Source organism: Eumetopias jubatus, unplaced genomic scaffold, assembly GCF_037043125.1.
Source record: "Eumetopias jubatus isolate StellerSeaLion01/CBP00866 unplaced genomic scaffold, mEumJub1_p1.0 scaffold_12, whole genome shotgun sequence".
In the NCBI taxonomy this organism is placed as follows: domain Eukaryota; kingdom Metazoa; phylum Chordata; class Mammalia; order Carnivora; family Otariidae; genus Eumetopias; species Eumetopias jubatus.
The window spans coordinates 95,387,392-95,409,394 of NW_028274818.1; the positions used below are offsets into that span (position 1 = coordinate 95,387,392).

General features: G+C 38.9%; 1 protein-coding gene across 1 annotated transcript in view; it reads left to right on the forward strand.

Moving 5' to 3' along the window:
• Positions 1-22,003, forward strand: part of ZNF713 (zinc finger protein 713) — a 45,762-nt gene that overhangs the window by 6,995 nt on the left and 16,764 nt on the right. The gene's annotated exons all lie outside the window — the stretch shown is intronic.

A 22,003-nucleotide genomic window follows, 5' to 3' on the forward strand; every position in this document is an offset into this window, starting at 1 on the left:
GGAAACATAACAAGCTTTCATAACACACAAAAGACAGAAACCTAGACATAAGAACAAGATGGAGGAATTCTCCCCGAAACAAAGATCAAGAAGAAATCACAGCCAGGGATTTGCTCAAAACAGAAATAAGCAATATAGATGAACAAGAATTTAGAGTAACAGTCAAGAATGCTAGCTGGGCTTGAAAGAAGCATAGAAGACACCAGAGAAACCCTGGCAGAAGAGATAAAAGACCTAAAAACTAGTCAGGCCAAAATAAGAAATGCTATAACTGACATGCAAAACTGACTGGATGTAATCACAATGAGGATGGAAGAAGAAGATCAATAGGTGATATAGAAGATAAAATTATGGAAAATATTGATGCTGAAAAAAAGAGGGAAAGAAAACTATTAGATCACTAAAGTAGACTTAGGGAACACAGTAATTCCACAAAGCACAATAATATCTGTATAAGAAAAGGGGGCAGAAGGTTTATTTGAACAAAATATACTTCCCTAATCTGAGGACTTCCCTAATCTGGGGAAGGAAACAGGTATTCAAGTCCAAGAGGCACAGAGAACTCCCCTCAAAAATCAACAAAAACAGGTCCACACCAAGACATATCATGGTGAAACTTGCAAAATACAAAGATAATGAGAATTCCAAAACAGCTGGAGACAAAAGGTCCTTAACCTACATGGGTAGCCACATGAGGTTAACAGCAGACCTGTCCACAGAAACTTGGCAGTCCAGAATGGAGTAGCATGATATATTGAACATGCTAAATGGGAAAAATATACAGCCAAGAATACTTTATCCAGTAAGGTTAATCTATTCAGAATAGAAGGAGAGATAAAGAGTTTCCAAGACAAGCAAAAACTAAAGTTATTCAAGAACACTAAGCCAGCTCTCCAAGAAATACTAAAGGGGACCTTTTGAGCACGAGAGACCAAAAGTGACAAAGACTAGAAGGAAAGAGAAATCTACAAGAACAGTGACTTTTAAAGGTAATACAGTGGCAATAAATTCATATTTATCAATAATTACTCTGAATATAAATGGACTAAATGCTCCAATCAAAAGACAAAGGGATTCAAAAAGGATAAAAAAAAAAAAAGACCCATCACTATGTTGCTTACAGGAGACTCATTTTAGACCCAAAGTCACCTCCACATTGAAAGTGAAAGGAGAACCATCTGTCACTCTAATGTACATCAAAAGAAACCTGGAGTAGTAATCCTTGTATCAGACAAACTAGATTTTAAACCAAAGACTGTAATAAGAGATGCAGAAGGGCACTATATCATAACAAAGGGGTACATCCAACAAGATCTAACCATTGTAAATATTTATGCACTCAACTTGGAAGCAGCCAAATATATAAATCAATTAATAACAAGCTCAAACTCATTGATAATAATACAATAATAGGGGACTTTAACACCCCCATCACAGCAATGGACAGATCATCTAAGCAGAAGATCAGCAAAGAAACAAGGGCTTTGAATAACACACTGGACCAGATGGACTTAGCAGACATATTCAGAGCATTTCATCCTAAAGCAGCAGAATATACATTCTTTTTGAGTGCATATGGAACATTCTCCAGAATAGATCACATACTGGGTCACAAATCAGGCCTCAACCCATACAAAAAGGTTGAGATCATACCAGCCATATTTTCAGACCACAATGCTATGAAACTTGAAGTCAACCACAAAAAAAAAAAAAAAAAAAAAAAAGGAAAGACCACAAATACATGGAGGTCAAAGAACATCCTACCTAAGAATGAATGGGTTAACCAAGAAATTAAAGGAGAAATTTTTAAAAATACATGGAAACAAATGAAAATGACACAACAATCCAAAACCTTTGGAATGTAGCAAAGGCACTCCTGAGAGGGAAGTATATAGCAATCCAGGCCCTTCTCAAAAAACAAGAAAAGTCTCAAATACACAACCTAACCTTACACTTAAAGGAGCTGGAGAAAATATAGTAAATAAAGGCTAAGTCCAGCAGAAGAAGGGAAGTAATTAAGATTAGATCAGAAATAAATAATATAGAAATAAAAAAAGAAAGTAGAACAGATCAATGAAACTAGGAGCTGATTCTTTCAAAGAATTAACAATATTGATAAACCCCTGGCCACACTTATCAAAAAGAAAAGAGAAGGACCCAAATAAATAAAATCACAAATGAGAGAAGAAAGATCATAGCCAACAGGGCAGAAATATAAACAATTGTAAGAGAATATGAAAAATTATATGCCAACAAATGGGGCAATCGGAAAGAAACGGATGAATTCCTAGAAACATATAATCTACCAGTGAGACAAGAAGATATAGAAAACCTGAACAGACCCATAACCAGCAAGGAAATTGAAGCAGTAATCAAAAATCTCCCAACGGGAGCAAGATGGCAGAGGAGCAGGAGACCTGGATTTGTCTGGTCTCAGGAATTCAGCTGGATAGGGATCAAACCATTCTGAACAGAAAAGCGACCACTTTCTGGAAGGTAGGACTTGCAGAGAAGTGAATCCGAGGTGATATTCGGGAGGATAGACGGCGGGGGAGGGGGCCTCCGTCGGCCGCTTCTGGCAAGTGCTAGAGCCGCAGAGCACAAAATCGGAACTTTTAGAAGTCGGCTCCGCTGAGGGACGTCGCTCCAGTGGATAAGCGGGGGGTGGAACCCTCGCGGGATCAGGACCCTCGGGGTCACAGAAAGACTGGGGGTGCCTGAGTGCGGCAGAGCTCCCAGGTATTGGAGCGGGGAAGCTGGTTTCACAGACAGAGCCGAGGCAAGGGCTCTCAGCTCACGGTTGCCATAAACCGTGATCTGTGGCCCAGTTGAGCCACTGCTCCTCCAGCTGGGACCCAACAAGTAGCAGATCCGAGGAGACGGCGCGGGAACGCACCGCAGGGATCTGCTGGGTTTGGAGACTCCACACGGGGTCGGGTGCCAGCGATAGAAACGCTCAGTCACAGGCCAGGTGAGCACGGAGTGCGGCCGGAGACCAGGGAGATGGGAGTGATTGACTGCTTTTCTCTGGGGGCACACTGAGGAGCAGGGCCCCAAGTTCTTAGCTCCTCCGGGGCGGAGATTGGGAGGCCATCATTTTCACTGTCGTCCTCCAAAGCTGTATGGAAAACTTGCAGGGAACAAAAGCTCCGGAGAGCAAACCCGAGCAGATTACCTAGCCCGGAGGAGGCAAGGGCGGGGCAATTCCGCCTCCGGCAAAGGCATGTGTAAACCACGGCAACAGGACCCTCCCCCAGAAGATCAGCAAGAACAGCCAGCCAAGACCAAGTTTACCGATCAATGAGAACGGCAGAACTCCAGAGCTAGAGGAATACTGCACATAGAATCCATGGCTTTTTTCCCATGATTCTTTAGTATTTAAAAGTTAATTTTTTAACTGTTTTTTTATTTTTCCTTTTCCCTTAACCAACATCTTATCCCTTTTTTAAAATACATTTTTATTTTTCATTTTTGAGTCATATTGGTTTTTTTTAAGATTTTTTATTTATTTGAGAGAGCGAGAATGAGAGAGAGAGAGAGCACATGAGAGGGGGGAGGGTTGGAGGGAGAAGCAGACTCCCCGCTGAGCGGGGAGACCGATGCGGGACTCGATCCCGGGACTCCAGGATCATGACCCGAGCCGAAGGCAGTCGCTTAACCGACTGAGCCACCCAGGTACCCTTTAGAGTCATACTGTATCCCTTCATAGTAGTTACGCTTATTTTTGGCATATATATATATGTTGTTCTTTCTTTAAAGTTTTGAGATACAGGTTCTTCTAACAGGTCAAAATATACCCTAAATCTCTAGTGTATGGCTTTGTGCTCGTCTCCTGTCTGATCACATTCTCTCCCTTTTTTTTTTTAAATCCTCTTCTCTCTTTTTCCAAACAACTTCTTACCAATTCCTTTTATAAAATTTTTTATAATTTTCATCTTTACACTCATATTCCATCCCTTCATCATAACCCTTATTTTTGTACATATATAAGTTTTTCTTTCTTTAAAATTTTGGGAGGCACTTTCTTCTAACAGAGCAAAATACACCCAAAATCTAGTGTGTGGCACTGATATATGCACCAGCCTGATCATATTTGATCATATTCTATTTTTTTGTTCTGTTTTTTTTGTTTGTTTTATTCTGTTTTTCTTTTTATCTTTATTTTCTTTTTCTTTTTTCTTTCTTTCCCTTTCCTTTCCTCTGGTTTCAGGTCTTTTCTGATTTGTTTAGAGTATATTTTCTGGGGACATTTTTACCCTGTTAGCATTTTGTTCTCTCATTCATCTATTCTCCTCTGGACAAAATGACAAGATGGAAAAAATCACCCCAAAAAAAAGAACAAGAGGCAGTACTGACTGCCAGGGACCTAATCAACACGGACATTAGTAAGATGTTGGAACTAGAGTTCAGAATGATGATTTTAAAGATACTAGCTGGGCTTGAGAAAAGCATGGAAGATATTAGAGAAACCCTTTCTGGGGAAATAAAGAACTAAAATCTAACCAGGTTGAAATCAAAAAGGCTATTAATGAGGTGCAATCAAAATGGGGGCACTAACTGCTAGGATAAACGAGGCAGAAGAGAGAATCAGTGATATAGAAGACCAAATGATGGAAAATAAAGAAGCTGAGAAAAAGAGATAAACAACTACTGGATCACAAGGGCAGAATTCAAGTGATAAGTGATACCATTAGACCAAACATTAGAATAATTGGGATCCAGAAGAAGAGAGAGAGGGGCAGAAAGTATATTGGAGCAAATTATAGCAGAGAACTTCCCTAATTTGGGGAAGGAAACAGGCATCAAAATCCAGGAGGCACAGAGAACCACCCTCAAAATCAATAAAAATAGGTCAACACCCCAACATCTAATAGTAAAACTTATGAGTCTCAGAGACAAAGAGAAAATCTTGAAAGCAGCGTGGGAGAAGAGATATGTAACCTACAATGGTAGAAACATTAGATTGGCAACAGACCTATCCACAGAGATCTGGCAGGCCAGAAAGGACTGGCATGATATATTGAGAGCACTAAACGAGAAAAATATGTAGCCAAGAATACTATATCCAGCTAGGCTGTCATTGAAAATAGAAGGAGAGATAAAAAGCTTCCAGGACAAACAAAAACAAGGAATTTGCAAACACGAAACCAGCCCTACAAGAAATATTGAAAGGGGTCCTCTAAGCAAAGAGAGAGCCTAAAAGCAGCATAGACCAGAAAGGAATGTACAGTACAGTCACCTTATGTACAGACAATGTACAGTAACAGTCACCTTACAGGCAATACAATGGCACTAAATTCATATCTTTCAATAGTTACCCTGAATGTAAATGGGCTAAATGCCCCAATCAAAACACAAAGGCTATCAGATTGGATTAAAAAACAAGACCCATAGATACGCTATCTGCAAGAGACTCATTTTAGACCCAAAGACACCCCCAGATTGAAAGTGGGGGGGTGGAAAACCATTTACCATGCTAATGGACACCAAAAGAAAGCTGGGGTGGCAATCCTTATATCAGACAAATTAGATTTTAAACCAAGGACTGTAATAAGAGATGAGGAATGACACTATATCCTACTTAAAGGGCCTATCCAACAAGAAGATCTAGCAATTGTAAATATCTATGCCCCGAACAAGGGAGCAGCCAATTATATAAGGCAATTAATAACAAAAGCAAAGAAACACATTGACAACAATACAATAATAGTGGGGGACTTTAACACCCCCCTCACTGAAATGGACAGATCATCTAAGCAAAAGATCAACAAGGAAATAAAGACTTTAAATGACACACTGGACCAAATGGACTTCACAGACATATTCAGATCATTCCATCCCAAAGCAACGGAGTACACATTCTTCTCTAGTGCCCACACAACATTCTCCAGAATAGTTCACATCCTAAGTCACAAATCAAGTCTCAACCCATACCAAAAGATTGGGATTATTCCCTGCGTATTTTCAGATGACAGTGCTTTGAAACTAGAACTCATTCACAAGAGGAAAGTCAGAAAGAACTAAAATACATGGAGGCTAAAGAGCATCCTACTAAAGAATGATGAGTCAACCAGGAAATTAAGGAAGAACTTTTAAAAATCATGGAAACAAATGAAAATGAAAACACAACTGTTCAAAATGTTTGGGTTGCAGCAAAGGCAGTCCTAAGAGGAAAGTATATAGCAATACAAGCCTTTCTAAAGAAACAAGAAAGGTCTCAAATACACAACCTAACCCTACACCTAAAAGAGCTAGAGAAAAAACAGCAAATAAAGCCTAAACGCAGCAGGAGAAGAGAAATCATAAACATCAGAGCAGAAATCCATGAAATAGTAACCAAAAGAACAGTAGAACAGATCAATGAAACTAGGAGCTAGTTCTTTGAAAGAATTAACAAGATTGATAAACCACTGGCCAGACTTATCAAAAAGAAAAGAGAAATGACCCAAATCGACAAAATCATGAATGAAAGAAGAGAGATCACAACCAACACTAAAGAAATACAAACAATTATAAGAACATACTATGAGCAACTATATGCCAGCAAATTAGATAACCTGGAAGAAATGGATGCATTCCTAGAGATGTATCAACTACCAAAACTGAACAAGGAAGAAACAGAAAACCTAAACAGACCTATAACCACTAAGGAAATTGAATCAGTCATCAAAAATCTCCCAACAAACAAAAGCCCAGGACCAGATGGCTTCCCAGGGGAATTCTACCAAACATTTAAGAAGAATTAATACCTATTCTGAAACTGTTCCAAAAAATAGAAATGGAAGAACAACTTCCAAACTCGTTTTATGAGGCCAACATTACCTTGATTCCCAAACCAGACAAAGACCCCATCAAAAAAGAGAATTACAGACTAATATCCTTGATGAACATGGATGCAAAAATTCTCACCAAAATACTAGCCAATAGGATCCAACAGTACATTAAAAGGATTATTCCCCATGACCAAGTGGGATTTATCCCTGGGCTGCAAGGTTGGTTCAACACCCGCAAATCAATCGACGTGATACAATACATTAACAAAAGAAAGAACAAGAATCTTATGATTCTCTCAATAGATGCAGAAAAAGTATTTGACAAAGTACAGCATCCTTTCTTGATCAAAACTCTTCAGAGTATAGGGATAGAGGGTACATACCTCAATATCATAAAAGCCATCTATGAAAAACCTACAGCGAATATCATTCTCAATGGGGAAAAAACTGAGAGCTTTCCCCCTAAGGTCAGGAACACGGCAGGGATGTCCACTACACCACTGCTCTTCAACACAGTATTAGAAGTCTTAGCCACAGCAATCAGACAACAAAAAGAAATCAAAGGCATCCAAATCGGCAAAGAGGAAGTCAAACTCTCACTCTTTGCAGATGATATGATACTTTCTGTGGGAAAACCCAAAAGACTCCACCCCAAAACTGCTAGAACTCATACAGGAATTCAGGCAAGTGGCAGGATATAAAATCAATGCACAGAAATCAGTGGCTTTCCTATACACCAACAACAAGACAGAAGAAAGACAAGTTAAGGAGTCGATCCCATTTACAATTGCACCCAAAACCATAAGATACCTAGGAATAAATCTAACCAAAGAGGCAAAGGACCTGTACTCAGGAAACTATAAAATACTCATGAACGAAATTGAGGAAGACACAAAGAAATGGAAAAACGTTCCATGCTCATGGATTGGAAGAACAAATATTGTGAAGATGTCAATGCTACCTAGAGCAATCTACCCATTCAGTGCAATCCCCATCAAAATACCATGCACTTTTTTCAATGAAATGGAACAAATAATCCCCAAATTTGTATGGAACCAGAAGAGACATCGAATAGCCAGAGGAATGTTGAAAAAGAAAAGCAAAGCTGGCGGCATCACAATTCCAGACTTCCAGCTCTATTACAAAGCTGTCATCATCAAGACAGTGTGGTACTGGCACAAAAACAGACACATAGATCAATGGAACAGAATAGAGAGCCCAGAAATGGACCCTCAACTCTATGGTCAACTAATCTTTGACAAAGCAGGAAGGAATGTCCAATGGAAAAAAGACAGTCTCTTCAACAAATGGTGCTGGGAAAATTAGACAGCCACATGCAGGAGAAGGAAACTGGACCATTTCCTTACACCACACACAATAGACTCCAAATGGTTGAAAGACCTAAATGTGAGACAGGAGTCCATCAAAATCCTAAAGGAGAACACAGGCAGCAACCTCTTCGACCTTAGCCACAGCAACTTCTTTCAAAAACATCGCCAAAGGCAAGGGAAGCAAGGGCAAAAATGAACTACTGGGACTTCATCAAGATAAAAAGCTTTTGCACAGCAAAAGAAACAGTCCACAAAACCAAAAGACAACCGACAGAATGGGAGAAGATATTTGCAAATGACACATCAGATAAAGGGCTAGTATCCAAAATCTATAAAGAACTTATCAAACTCAACACCCAAAGAACAAATAATCCAATCAAGAAGTGGGCAGAAGACATGAACAGACATTTTTCCAAAGAAGACATCCAAATGGCCAACAGACACATGAAAAAGTGCTCAACATCGCTCGGCATCAGGGAAATCCAAATCAAAACCAAAATCCAAATCAAAAAATGAGATACCACCTCACACCAGTCAGAATGGCTAAAATTAACAGGTCAGGAAACGACAGATGTTGGCAGGGATGCAGAGGAAGGAGAACCCTCCTACACTGTTGGTGGGAATGCAAGCTGGTGCAACCACTCTGGAAAACAGTATGGAGGTTCCTCAAAAAGTTGAAAAGAGAGCTGCCATATGATCCAACAATTGCACTACTGGGTATTTACCCCAAAGATACAAATGTAGGAATCCGAAGGGGTACGTGCACCCCGATGCTTATAGTAGCGATGTCCACAATAGCCCAACTCTGGAAAGAGCCAAGATGTCCATTGACAGATGAATGGATAAAGAAGATGTGGTATATATATATAGAATGGAATATTATGTAGCCATCAAAAGGAATGAGATCTTGCCATTTGCAACGACGTGGATGGAACTGGAGGGTGTTATGCTGAATGAAGTAAGTCAATCAGAGAAAGACATGTATCATATGACCTCGCTGATATGGGGAATTCTTAATCTCAGGAAACAAACTGAGGGTTGCTGGAGTTGGAGGGGGGAGGTTGGGGTGGCTGGGTGATAGACATTGGGGAGGGTATGTGCTATGGTGAACGCTGTGAATTGTGCAAGACTGTTGAATCACAGATCTGTACCTCTGAAACAAATAATACAATATATGTTAAGAAAAAAGAAAAAATAAGAAGATAGCAGGAAGGGAAGAATGAAGGGGGGGAAATTGGAGGGGGAGACGAACCATGAGAGACAATGGACTCTGAAAAACCAACTGAGGGTTCTAGAGGGGAGGGGGGTGGGAGGATGGGTTAGCCTCATGATGGGGATTGGGAGGGTATGTTCTGCATGGAGCACTGGGTGTTATGCACAAACAATGAATCATGGAACACTACATGAAAAACTAATGATGCAATGTATGGTGATTAACATAACAATACTTTTTTTTAAAAAATCGCCCAACAAACAAGAGTTCAGGACCAGATGGCTTCCCAGGGGAATTCTACCAAACAGTTAAAGAATAATTAATACCTATTCTCTGAACCTGTTCCACAAAATACAAATGGAAGGAAAACTTCCACGCTCATTCTGAGTCCAGCATTACCTTGATTCCAAAACCAGATAAAGACCTCAATAAAAAGAGAATTACAGACCAATATCCCTGATGAGCATGGAATCAAAAATTCTCAACAAGATACTAGCAATAGAATCCAACAATACATTAAAAGAATTATTCACCACAGCAAGTGGGATTTATCCCTGGGCTTCAGGGATGTTTCAGCATCTGCAAATCAATCAATTTGATACACCACATTAATTAAAGAAAGGATAAGAATCATATGATCCCCTCAGTAAATGCAGAAAAAGCATTTGACAAAGTACAGCATTCTTTCTTGATAAAAAACCCTCAAGAAAGTAGGGGTAGAAGGAACATACCTCAACATCATAAAAGCCATATACAAAAGACCCACAGCAAATACCATCCTCAATGGGGAAAAATTGAGAGCTTTTCCCCTAAGGTCAGCAATACGACAGAAATGTCCACTCTCACCACTGTTGTTCATAATAGTACTGCAAGTCCTAACCTCAGCAATAAGACAACAAAAAGAAATGAAAGGCATCCAAATCAGCCAAGAAGAAGCCAAACTTTCACTTTTTGCAGACAACATGATCCTCTATGTAGAAAACCCAAAAGGCTCCACCAAAAAAGTCCTAGAACTGATACAAGAATTCAGTAAAGTGGCAGGATATAAAATCAATGCACAGAAGTCAGTTGCATTTCTATACACCAACAATGAAGCTGCAGAAAGAGAAATCAAGCAATTGATCCCATTTACAATTGAACCAAAAACCGTAAGATACCTAGGAATAAACCTAACTAAAGAGGTAAAAGGTCTGTACTCTGAAAACTGTGGAACACTTATGAATGAAATTGAGGAAGACACAAAGAAATTGAAAAACATTCCATGCTATGGATTGGAAGAACAAATATTGTTAAAATGTCTATGCTAAAAGAAATGTGGTTCATATAGGCAATGGACTATTACTCAGCCATCAGAAAGGATGAATACCCATCATTTGCATCGAAATGGATGGAACTAGAGGGGATTGTGCTAAGTGAAATATGTCAAACAGAGAAAGACAATTATCATATGATTTCACTCATATGTGGAACATAAGAAATAGTGGGAAGGACCAAAGGGGAAGGGAGGGAAAACTGAATGGGAAGAAATCAGAGACGGAGACAAACCATGGGAGACTCTGGACTCCAGGAACCAAACTGAGGGTTACAAAAGGGAGGGGTTGGAGGGGATGGGGTAACCGGGTGATGGGTATTAAGGAGGGCATATGGAGTGATGAGCACTGGGTGTTATGTGCAACTAATGAATCGGTGAACACTATATCTCAAAAGCTAATGATGTACTATATGTTGGCTAATTGAACATAATAAAAAAAGTGAAAAAAAAGTCTATGCTATCCAAAGCTATCTACACATTCAATGCAATCCCTATCAAAATACCATCAACATTTTTCACAGAGCTGGAACAAACAATCTTAAATTTGTCTGGGACCAGAAAAGATCCTAAATAGTCAAATTGAAAAAGAAAACCAAAGTGGGGGGCATCACAACGCCTGACTTCAGGCTATATTACAAAGCTGTGATCACCAAGACAGCATGGTTTTGGCACAAAAACAGACACATAGATCAGTGGAACAGAATAGAGAACCCAGAAGTGGACCCGCAACTGTATGGCCAGCTAATCTTTGACAAAACAGGAAAGAATATCCAATGGAAAAAAGACAGTTTCTTCAACAAATGGTGTTAGGAAAACTGGACAGCCACATGCAGAAGAATGAAACCAAAACACCTTCTTATACCATACACTAAAATAAATTCAAAATGGATGAAAGACCGAATTGTGTTACAGGAAACCATCAAAATCCTAGAGGAAAACACAGGCAGCAACCTCTTTGACCTCAGCTATAGCAACTTCTTACTCGACATCACTACAAGGAAAGGGAAACGCAAAAAAAAAAAAAAAATAAAAAATAAAAAAAATAAAAGGCTATTGAGACTTCATCGAGATAAAAAGCTTCTACACAGTGAAGGAAACAAAACTAAAAGACACCCTACAGAATGGGAGAAGGTATTTGCAAACGACATATCTGGTAAAGGGTTAGTATCCAAAATCTATAAAGAACTTAAACTCAACACCCAAACAAAACAAATAACCCAGTTAAGAAACGGGCAGAAGATACGAATAGACACTTTTCCAAAAAAGACATCCCGATGGCTAACACACATGAAAATATGCTCAACATCACTCCTCATCAGGGAAATACAAATCAAAACCGTTATGAGATTCCACCTCACACCTGTCAGGATGGGTAAGATTAACAACCCAGGAAACAACAGATGCTGGTGAGAATGGGGAGAAAGGGGAACCCTCTTGGTACTGTTGGTCAGAATGTAAACTAGTGCAGCCACTCTGGATAACAGTATGGAGGTTCCTCAAAATGTTAAAAATAGAACTACCCTACACTCCAGCAATTGCACTACTAGGTATTTACCCAAAGGATACAAAAATACAGATTTGGAGGGACACATGCACCCCAATGTTTATAGCAGCATTATCAACAATAGCCAAACTATGGTGAGACCCCCCAATATCCACTGATGAATGAATTAAGAAGATGTGGTGTATATATATATATATATATATATATATATATATATATATATATATATATATAATGGAATATGACTCAACCATCAAAAAGAATGAAATCTTGGGATGCCTGTGTGGCTCAGTTAAGTGTCTGCCTTCAGCTCAGGTCATGATCCCAGCGTCCTGGGATCAAGTCCCACATCAGGCTTGCCCAGCCGTGAGCCTGCTTCTCCCTCTGCCAGCCACTCCCTCTGCTTGTGCTCACTCTCTCTCTAATAAATAAATAAAATCTTAAAAAAAAAAAAAGAATGAAATCTTAGCACTTGCAATGATGTGGATGGAGCTAGAGTATATTATGCTAAGTGAAATAAGTCAGTCAGAGAAAGACAAATACTATATGATCTCACTCATATGTGGCATTCAAGAAAGGAAACAGATGAACATATGGGAAAGGGGGAAAGAAAAAGAGAGGGAAACAAGCCATAAGAGACTCTTAGGGTAGAGAACAAACTAGGGTTGATGGGGGGAGGTCGGTGGAAGATGGGCTAAGTGGGAGACAGGTATTAAGGAGGACACTTTATGTTGAGCACTAGTAATGTATGTAAAGTGAGGAATCACTGAATTCTATTCCAGAAACCAGTATTGCACTCTATGTTAACTACCTAAAATTTAAATAAAAGAAACAGCAAATTAATTAATTAAATCAAAACATGGGGATGTAAGGTATAGAAGGGGGACTATAATCAATAATATTGTATGGCAGATTTGAAAGTTGCTAAGAAAGTAAATCTTAAAAGTTTTCATCAGAGAAAAAGTGTGGTCACTTTGTATGGTGACAGATGGTAATAGACTTAATATGGTTATCATTTTTCAATGTATACAAATGTGGAATCATTATGTTGTACACCTGAAACTAACATAATCTACCTCAATTATACTTCAATAAGAAATGGGAGAATTTCCTTATAACTTTCACTGAGGAAAGACTTTATAATTACTGGGAATCCAGAAGCCATAAAAGAAAAGATTGATGGGTTCAACTCCTTAAAAATATCCAAAAAATCTGCATGACAAAAGAAACTATAAGCAAAGTAAAAAGACATTGTCAAATGAAGAAAAATATTTTGCCACTCAAATTAACTGTGGGCTAATCTTTGAAATATACAAAACACTCCTCTAAATCAATGAGGAAAGGAGTCCAATTAAAAAGTTGACAACATAAAAAGACAATTCACAGAAAAGAAAATTCAGATCTCAAACACAATATGTTCACCTATACTCATAACAAGAAGAAATTTAAATTAAAACTAGAGAAAGCTTGATATTTTATCACTAATCCACAAGCTTGGTAACATAGTCTCTTCACAAAGCTTTTGAGGAAACAGGCACTCTCTTATACTGCTGGTATGAGTGTGTGACAAGTTGCATTTTCAGAAAAATGGCCAAAACACCATTTCCCATCGGAAACACTTTCTTTACAATGTGACTTTGATACACATTGCATCAAGAGATATTTAGGTCTATATTCCCTCATTGAATCTGGGCAAGCCTGTGACCAGTGGAAGTGAAGCTATATGACTTCCAAGGCAAGTCAAAAAGCAGTAAGACTTTCACCTCATCCTCCTCAGATGCTTGCTCTAAGTCCAGCTACCTTGTCTAAAGAAAGCCAGGCATCCCATGAAGAAGCCCACCTGGAGAGGAACTAATGTTCACAGCTGAGTCTTGCCCAAATTGCAGATTTGTAAGCAAAACAAATGATAATTGCTGTTTTAATCCCCTACATGTTAGGGTGGTTTATTACACACCCCACTGATAGATAAATTATCTATCTGTTACAGATTTTGGTACCTGGAAGTGGGGTACTGTCAAAACAGAGACCTAGAACATATGGCATTGGCTTTTTAACAGAGTTAATTGAGCAATGGACAGAGGATAGAAAGGAAAAGACAGCGAAATCATAAAGGGCTTCAAGGAGAGTTAGTGGAAGCCTAAAGGACCTTTGTCAGAGCTTAAAAGCTAGTAAAGAAAGTGTTGTTCTGAGCTGGGGGAAAGGAGACCTTCAAAGAAGAAATATTGAGCAACATTATCACCTTTATAACAAGGAAAATAGAAAATATACTTCCGAGCTCAATGATGTATCTAAGGTGATTATCAAGTAGAAAATTGAAAGCCCCAACTGTTTTAGGGTTCCAGATACCTAAAGCAAAATGTAAAAGAAAAAGCATAATCTAAAAAAAGAACTGTTAAATATAAAGAAACTAGGAGTTACTGGGTTTGGAAATAAAACTTTCTCATTCACACCTCTCAACATGTGCACAGTTTAGCTGCATTTTAGAATTTCGATGAACTGCTGTTTCCTTGAGTGGGGGTGTCTCCAGTGGTTATTTCTGTGCCTTTCCCACCATTGTAAATGGGGGGAGGGGGGATTTGAGGATGGGGCCAAATAACTACTTCTTTAGTTAACAGGTCATGATATAGAGAGAAAGCATTCAAGGAACCATACCTGAGGATCTACACTCTAAGATCCTGATCTGTATGTGGATCTAATTTAGATGACAAAATCCTGGACTTCAAGCCAGGATATGGAATGAAACTAGGGGGTCTTGGGGAAGAAGATGGGTGCTTTTTGTATGTGGGAAGGATGTGATTTTTTTTTTTTTAAGTAAGCTCATATCCAGAGTGGAGCCCAGTGCAGGGCTTGAACTCACAACCCCGAGATCAACAACTGAGCTGAGATCAAGAGTAACTGATTGAGCGACCCAGGCACCCCTGAGTTTTTATATTCTGGAAGGTAGACTGTGGCAGAGAGTATTTTCCAAAAATGGCATAATTTCTCCCATCCCACAGGCGCCTCTTATAATGTAACTTAAAAACTTCATCAAGAGGTGAGGGACTGTCTCCCCCTTGGATCTGGGCAGGCTTGTGACTATAGGAGAAGTAAGTGACGTGACCACTGAGGGTGGATCATAAAAGGTGATTCTCTTGTGAATTTGATACTCAGGATCCAACTACCATGTCATGAAGAAGCCAAAGCAGGCTGTTCAAAGGCCCATAAAAAAGAGACTGAGGCCCCTGACTGTGCACCCATCTGACAGCCAGCACCAACTTGTCAGCCTTATGAGCAAGCCATCTTAAAATTGAGTCTTATGGCCCAAAGTTAAGCCACCCCAGCTGAAACCAAATGGGACAAAGATAAGCTAGCCCCACTGAGTCCTGCCTGTGTTCTGGATTTTGTGAGCAAAATAAATGGTGGTTGTTGTTTTGAGCTACTAAATTTTGGGGTAGTTTAGATCCTATAACAATAGATTGTTATAAGATGTAAATTAATAGAACCCTTATAAATAGAGATCAGTTTGACAATATATATCAGAATTCCAGATTCATATATTCTTTTACTAGATATCTTTGGGAAATTGATTCTTCAGATAGACTTGTTCACAGTTGCAAAATAATATACATACAAGATAATTCATTGTAACATTATTTATAATAGCAAGAGTAGAAAACAGCTAAAATGTTTAATAGATGTGTAACTATTCAGTGAAAAAAGCGAAAATGCAAAAGTATAGTACACTATTTTTTGCGTAAGAAAGAAGAAATAAAAACATATATATATATATATATATATATATATATATATATATATATATATTCACATGTATTTGCTCATTTGAGCAAAAAGGAACACCAGAAGGTTGAAATTCAGTCTGAGATTGGTTGCCAACAGGGCTTGAATGAGAAGGGGTGAAAAAAAAGATAGATGAAAAGGTTGGGGGGGGGTTGTTGGTTGTTGAGGAAAAGGAGGGAGAATGGGAGGAGGGCCTAAAATTGAATGCAAGCAAAAACAAATGAACCAAACTGTATTTCAAATTACCGACATGGCCACACTGAAGGAAACAGGAAAAGGAGTTAACCTTTAAGCCTAAATAGTTGGGACTCTTACCCCAGAGGCTAAAAGCAAAGCAACTGTGAACACTGAACTGGTAGGCTTCTTTTGTGCGAGGCATGAGTTGGCATGAAAAGAGAAAAGGATAGAGTGAACTCTGCCACGTTGGATTAGAATTAGAGGTATCAGTGTGAACTCATGGGTCTTAATCCATATAGCTATGTGTAGAAATGATTGTGGTGACGTGTGTGTGTGTTCATGTATACATACGTCATTACATACATATCTCTGTTTCCCAGATACAACCACTGAGGGGCCTAGGAGCAATAATATCCCAATAGCATTGAACATACCTAGTACCCATAACTTAGTTTTTAAATGCCATTCTCCATTAAAAGGAACTAGACATAACACTCAGTATTTGACCAACAGAACAGAGCATGAGACACTGCAACCCTGCAGATCCTCTAGTTAGAAGCAGAGCCATTCAGTATTTGACCATTAGAAGGAACCAGGGATCCTTGGAGAAATGGCTAATTCCAGCTGTGAGGCAAAAAAGCACAAAATGTACCTTGAAAGAATGTTTTTCTGTACCCAAAAGTAAAATGCTCAAAAAATGATAGGGATATGTCAAAAAGACGTGGAAGCCAGTTTGAAGGGTTCCTACTGGCTTAATCTAGGACAATCTGAGCATTAAAATAAGTAGTGATAACAAATGATTATAACTCATTGAATATAATAAGTGAATAAGTCCACCCAATATAAATTAATTAATGAATAAGAAGGGAAGCCTCTTCATCACAGTAGAAAGCCAACTTATACAAAGAATGATAGATTTAGAAAAGCACCATTTAGCAAATATCATAATTATAATTGATTCAGGCAAGAAGTATCAGTGCTAAAACTACTGGATAAAAGTTTGAGGAAGAACTAAATATTTACACGTCTCAAAGTATCTCCCCCACAAGATACTTATTAATTACAGGATGAAATAGTAATTTTGCAGCGGATATTACTGGTAGATAACCACTTTAACGACATTACCAAAGTTAACATTGTCAGGAATGGAACTAGTCAATAATGTGCCTCTTGATGATTCACTGAGAAGAATCGAGTATCCTTTCTGTGCTATCCCTGCCGAAAGTGTATGGTGTGAATCTACTCATGAGGAGACATTAGAGAAGCCCAAACTGAGGTTTATTCTCAAAATAACAAGCCTGTCCTTTTCCAAATATCTGTTATAAAATGTAAAGAAAGGCTCAGTAACTGTTACAGATTAAAGGAGACAAAAGATAGAAAACAAATGCAGTGCATGGTCTTGAATTTTCTTTTGTTATAAAGGACATTTAGTGGAATCTGAATAAGTATATGGTTTAGACAACAGTACTGTATCAATGTTAATTTCCTGATTTTGATCACTGTGCTATTGTTACGTAAGAGAATTCCTTGTTTTTAAAATATAGGCATACCTTGGAGATATGATGGGTTCGGTTTCGGACTACTGCAATAAAGCAACTATCAAATGAAAAAAAAAGAATTCCTTGTTTTTAGAGAATAAACACTGAATTTTTTAGAGGCAAAGGGACATGATATCTGCAACTTACATTTAAACAGTCTAGAAAAATTATAGAAAGAAAAAGGGAGAGAAGAGGGAGGAATTTTTTTATTCTTGCAACTTTTCTTTGAGTCTGAAATTATGTCAGAATATTTTTAGTTTAAAAACAATAATGAAGCCATATCCTAATATGTCTGAAATGGAAAGATTTCCAGCATTAAATTATTAAGTTAAAAAACAATGTATACAATACATTACCTTTGAAGTAAAAAAAAAAAAGTGGGAGGAAATGAGAATCCATATTCATGTTTGCATAAAGAATTCTGGGGAAATACACTAAAAACTATGAATAGTGATTAGGAGTAAGAGCTGGATGGAGAGGAAAGAAGCCTGGGAGAGAGCTTTTTTTTTTTCAATAAGTACTTTTTTGTATGTTTTTATATTAATATAAATTAATATTCTAATTAAAAATATAATTCAAATAAGGATATTTTTTAAAAGAAGAAAAAAAGAGAAGAAACTGGCAACCCAAGTGGAAGATCATCATTAGAATATATAGAAGGAGGGGCTCCTGGGTGGCTCAGTCAGTTGAGTGTCTGCCTTTGGCTCAGGTCATGATCCCAGTGTCCTGGGATCAAGCCCCACATTGGGCTCCATGCTCAGCAGGGAGCCTGCTTCTCTCTCTCCCTCTGCCTGCCTGTCTGCCTTCTTGTGATCTCTCTCTCTCTCTGTGTCAAATAAATAAATAAAATCTTTAAAAAAAAAGATATAGAAGGAAAGTACTAATTAAAATAGCCAAAAAAGGAACTACAAATGCAGATATTAAAGAATGTAGACTATTAATTCCTTGTTTTCCTCACCCTGGTGCTACCCTTAAGAAGCATGGGGAAAGTAGAATGGAAATTAGAAATAAAAGGCACAGAGGGAAAATATTCATAAATGCAGAAAAGACATCTTTGTGGTATGATGGTAAGAGCATAGGCTTTAGAATAAGATCAAAGACGAAATCCAGTTCCTGCTATTTATTAGCTGTATGTTCTTGGATAAATTATTTAATTTCTTCCAGCCTTGGTGATTCCTCTCTAAATTGCCTATGTCACTTAATTGAAATATATTTTAGGAAGATATGTTATCAAAGCATGAAAATTAATTTAAGTAAAATGCTAGTACTATACTTAAATATTGACTGTTAACTTATGGGGGAAAGCACGTATTTGTAACACTACACTCATTCTAAAGAGTATTACACCCATGAAATGGGTGGTATTTTGGAGGGATTAGGTAGTAAGGGAAGAGGGGGAGGTATATATTGGTTCTATGTGCCTGTGTTTATATGTGTGTGTATCTTAGAGCAAAAGGATTATTAAAAAGCATTGACAGTGGAGGACAGGACAGAGCAAGATGGCGGAGGAGTAGGAGACCTAAATTACCTCTGGTCCCAGGAATTCGCTGAATAGGGATCAAACCATTCTGAACACCTACGAACTCAACAGGAGACCGAAGAAAGGAATAGCAGCAACTCTCTGAACAGAAAAGCGACCACTTTCTGGAAGGTAGGACACGTGGAGAAGTGAATCCGAGGTGATATTCAGGAGGATAGACGGTGGGGGAGGGGGCCTCCGTGGGCCGCTTCTGGCAAGTGATAGAGCCCGTGAAGCACAAAATCAGAACTTTTAGAAGTCGGCTCCGCGGAGGGACGTCGCTGCAGTAGCTAAGCGGGGGGTGAAACCCTCGCGGGACAGTGTGGTCTCAGGACCCTCGGGGTCACAGAAAGATCGGGGGTGCCTGAGTGCGGCAGAGCTCCCAGGTATCCGAGCGGGGAAGCCGGCTGCAGAGACAGAGCCGAGGCGCGGGCTCTCAGCTTGGGGTTGCCATAAACTGTGATCCGTGGCCCAGTCGGTCCACTGCTCCTCCAGCAGGGACCCAACAAGCGGCATATCCGGGGAGACTCCCCTTCCTCCCCCAGGAGGAGCGGCACGGGAGCGCACCGCAGGGATCTGCTGGGTTTGGAGACTCCACACGGGGTCGGGGGCCAGAGATAGAAATGCTCGGTCACAGACCGGGTGAGCACGGAGTGTGGCCAGAGACCGGGGAGACTGGAGTGACTGCTTTTCTCTGGGGGCGCACTGAGGAGCGGGTCCCCGAGTTCTCAGCTCCTCCAGGGTGGAGATTGGGAGGCCGCCATTTTCCCTCTTGTCCTCCAAAGCTGTACTGAGAGCTTGCAGGGAACAAAAGCTCCTGAGAGCACACCCAAGCAGATGACTTAGCCCAGACCGACAAGGGCGGGGCAATTCCGCCTCCGGCAAAGACAATTGGGAACCACGGCAACAGGCCCCTCCCCCAGAAGATCAGCACGAACAGCCAGCCAAGACCAGATTTACCAATTAATGAGAACAGCAGAACTCCAGCACTAGGGGAATACAGCACATAGAATTCATGGCTTTTTTCCCATGATTCTTTAGTCTTTCAAAGTTATTTTTTTAACTTTCTTTTTCTTTCTTTTTTTTAATTTTTCTTTTTCCCTTTTTCAACCAACATCTTATTGAAACCTTTTTTAAAAATCTTTTTTATTTTTCATTTTTAGAGTCTATTCTATCCCTTCATAGTAGTTAACCTTATTTTTGGCATATATATATAAGATCTCTCTTTAAAATTTTGGGATATAGTTTCTTCTAATAGACCAAAATATACTCTAAATCTCTAGTGATGGCTTTGTCGTAGTCTCTGGCCTGATCACATTCTCTCCCCGCCTTTTTTGTAAATCCTCTTCTTTCTTTTTTCAACCAACTTCTTATCTTATCAATTCCTTTTATAAGATCTTGTATAATTTTCATCTTTACAGTCATATTCCATCCCTTCATCGTATTAACCCTTATATTTTGTACATATATGCTTTTCGTTCTTTTAAAATTTCGGGAGGCACTTTCTCTAACGGACCAAAATATGCCCAAATCTAGTGTGGCACTGATCTATGCATCAGCCTGATCATATTTGATCATATTCTGTTTTCTTTTTGGTTTTTTGTTTGTTTGTCTTTATCTTTTTCTTTTTTATTTTTTCTTTCTTTCCCTTTCTTTTCCCCCAGTTTCAGGTCTCTACTGATTTGTTTAGTATATATTTTTTCTGGGGACGTTGTTACCCTGTTAGCATTTTGTTCTCTCATTCATCTATTGTCCTCTGGACAAAATGACAAGATGGAAAAAATCACCTCAAAAAAAAAAAAAGAACAAGAGGCAGTACTGACTGCCAGGGAACTAATCAATACGGACATTAGTAAGATGTCGGAACGAGAGTTCAGAATGATGATTTTAAAGATACTAGCTGGGCTTCAGAAAAGCATGGGAGATATTAGAGAAACCCTTTCTGGGGAAATAAAAAAACTAAAATCTAACCAAGTCGAAATCAAAAAGGCTATTAATGAGGTGTAATAAAAAATGGAGTCTCTAACTGCTAGGATAAATGAGGCAGAAGAGAGAATTAGTGATATAGAAGACCAAATGATGGAAAATAAAGAAGCTGAGAAAAAGAGATAAACAATTACTGGATCACAAGGGCAGAATTCAAGAGATAAGTGATACCATTAGACCAAACAATATTAGAATAATTGGGATCCAGAAGAAGAAGAGAGAGAGGGGCAGAAGGTATATTGGAGCAAATTATAGTAGAGAACTTCCTGAATTTGGGGAAGGAAACAGGCATCAAAATCCAGGAGGTACAGAGAACCCCCCTCAAAATCAATAAAAATAGGTCAATACCCTGATATCTAATAGTAAAACTTATGAGTCTCAGAGACAAAGAGAAAATCCTGAAAGCAGCTCGGGACAAGAGATATGTAAACTACAATGGTACAAACATTAGACTGGCAACAGACCTATCCACAGAGACCTGGCAGGCCAGAAAGGACTGGCATGATATCTTCAGAGCACTAAGTGAGAAAAATATGCAGCCAAGAATACTATATCCAGCTAGGCTGTCATTGAAAATAGGAGAGATAAAAAGCTTCCAGGACAAACAAAAACTAAAGGACTTTGCAAACACGAAACCAGCCCTACAAGAAATATTGAAAGGGGTCCTCTAGGCAAAGAGAGAGCCTAAAAGTAACATAGACCAGAAAGGAACACAGACAATGTACAGTAACAGTCACCTTACAGGCAATACAATGGCACTAAATTCATATCTTTCAATAGTTACCCTGAATGTAAATGGACTAAATGCCCCAATCAAAAGACACAGGCTATCAGATTGGATTAAAAAACAAGACCCATAGATATGCTATCTGC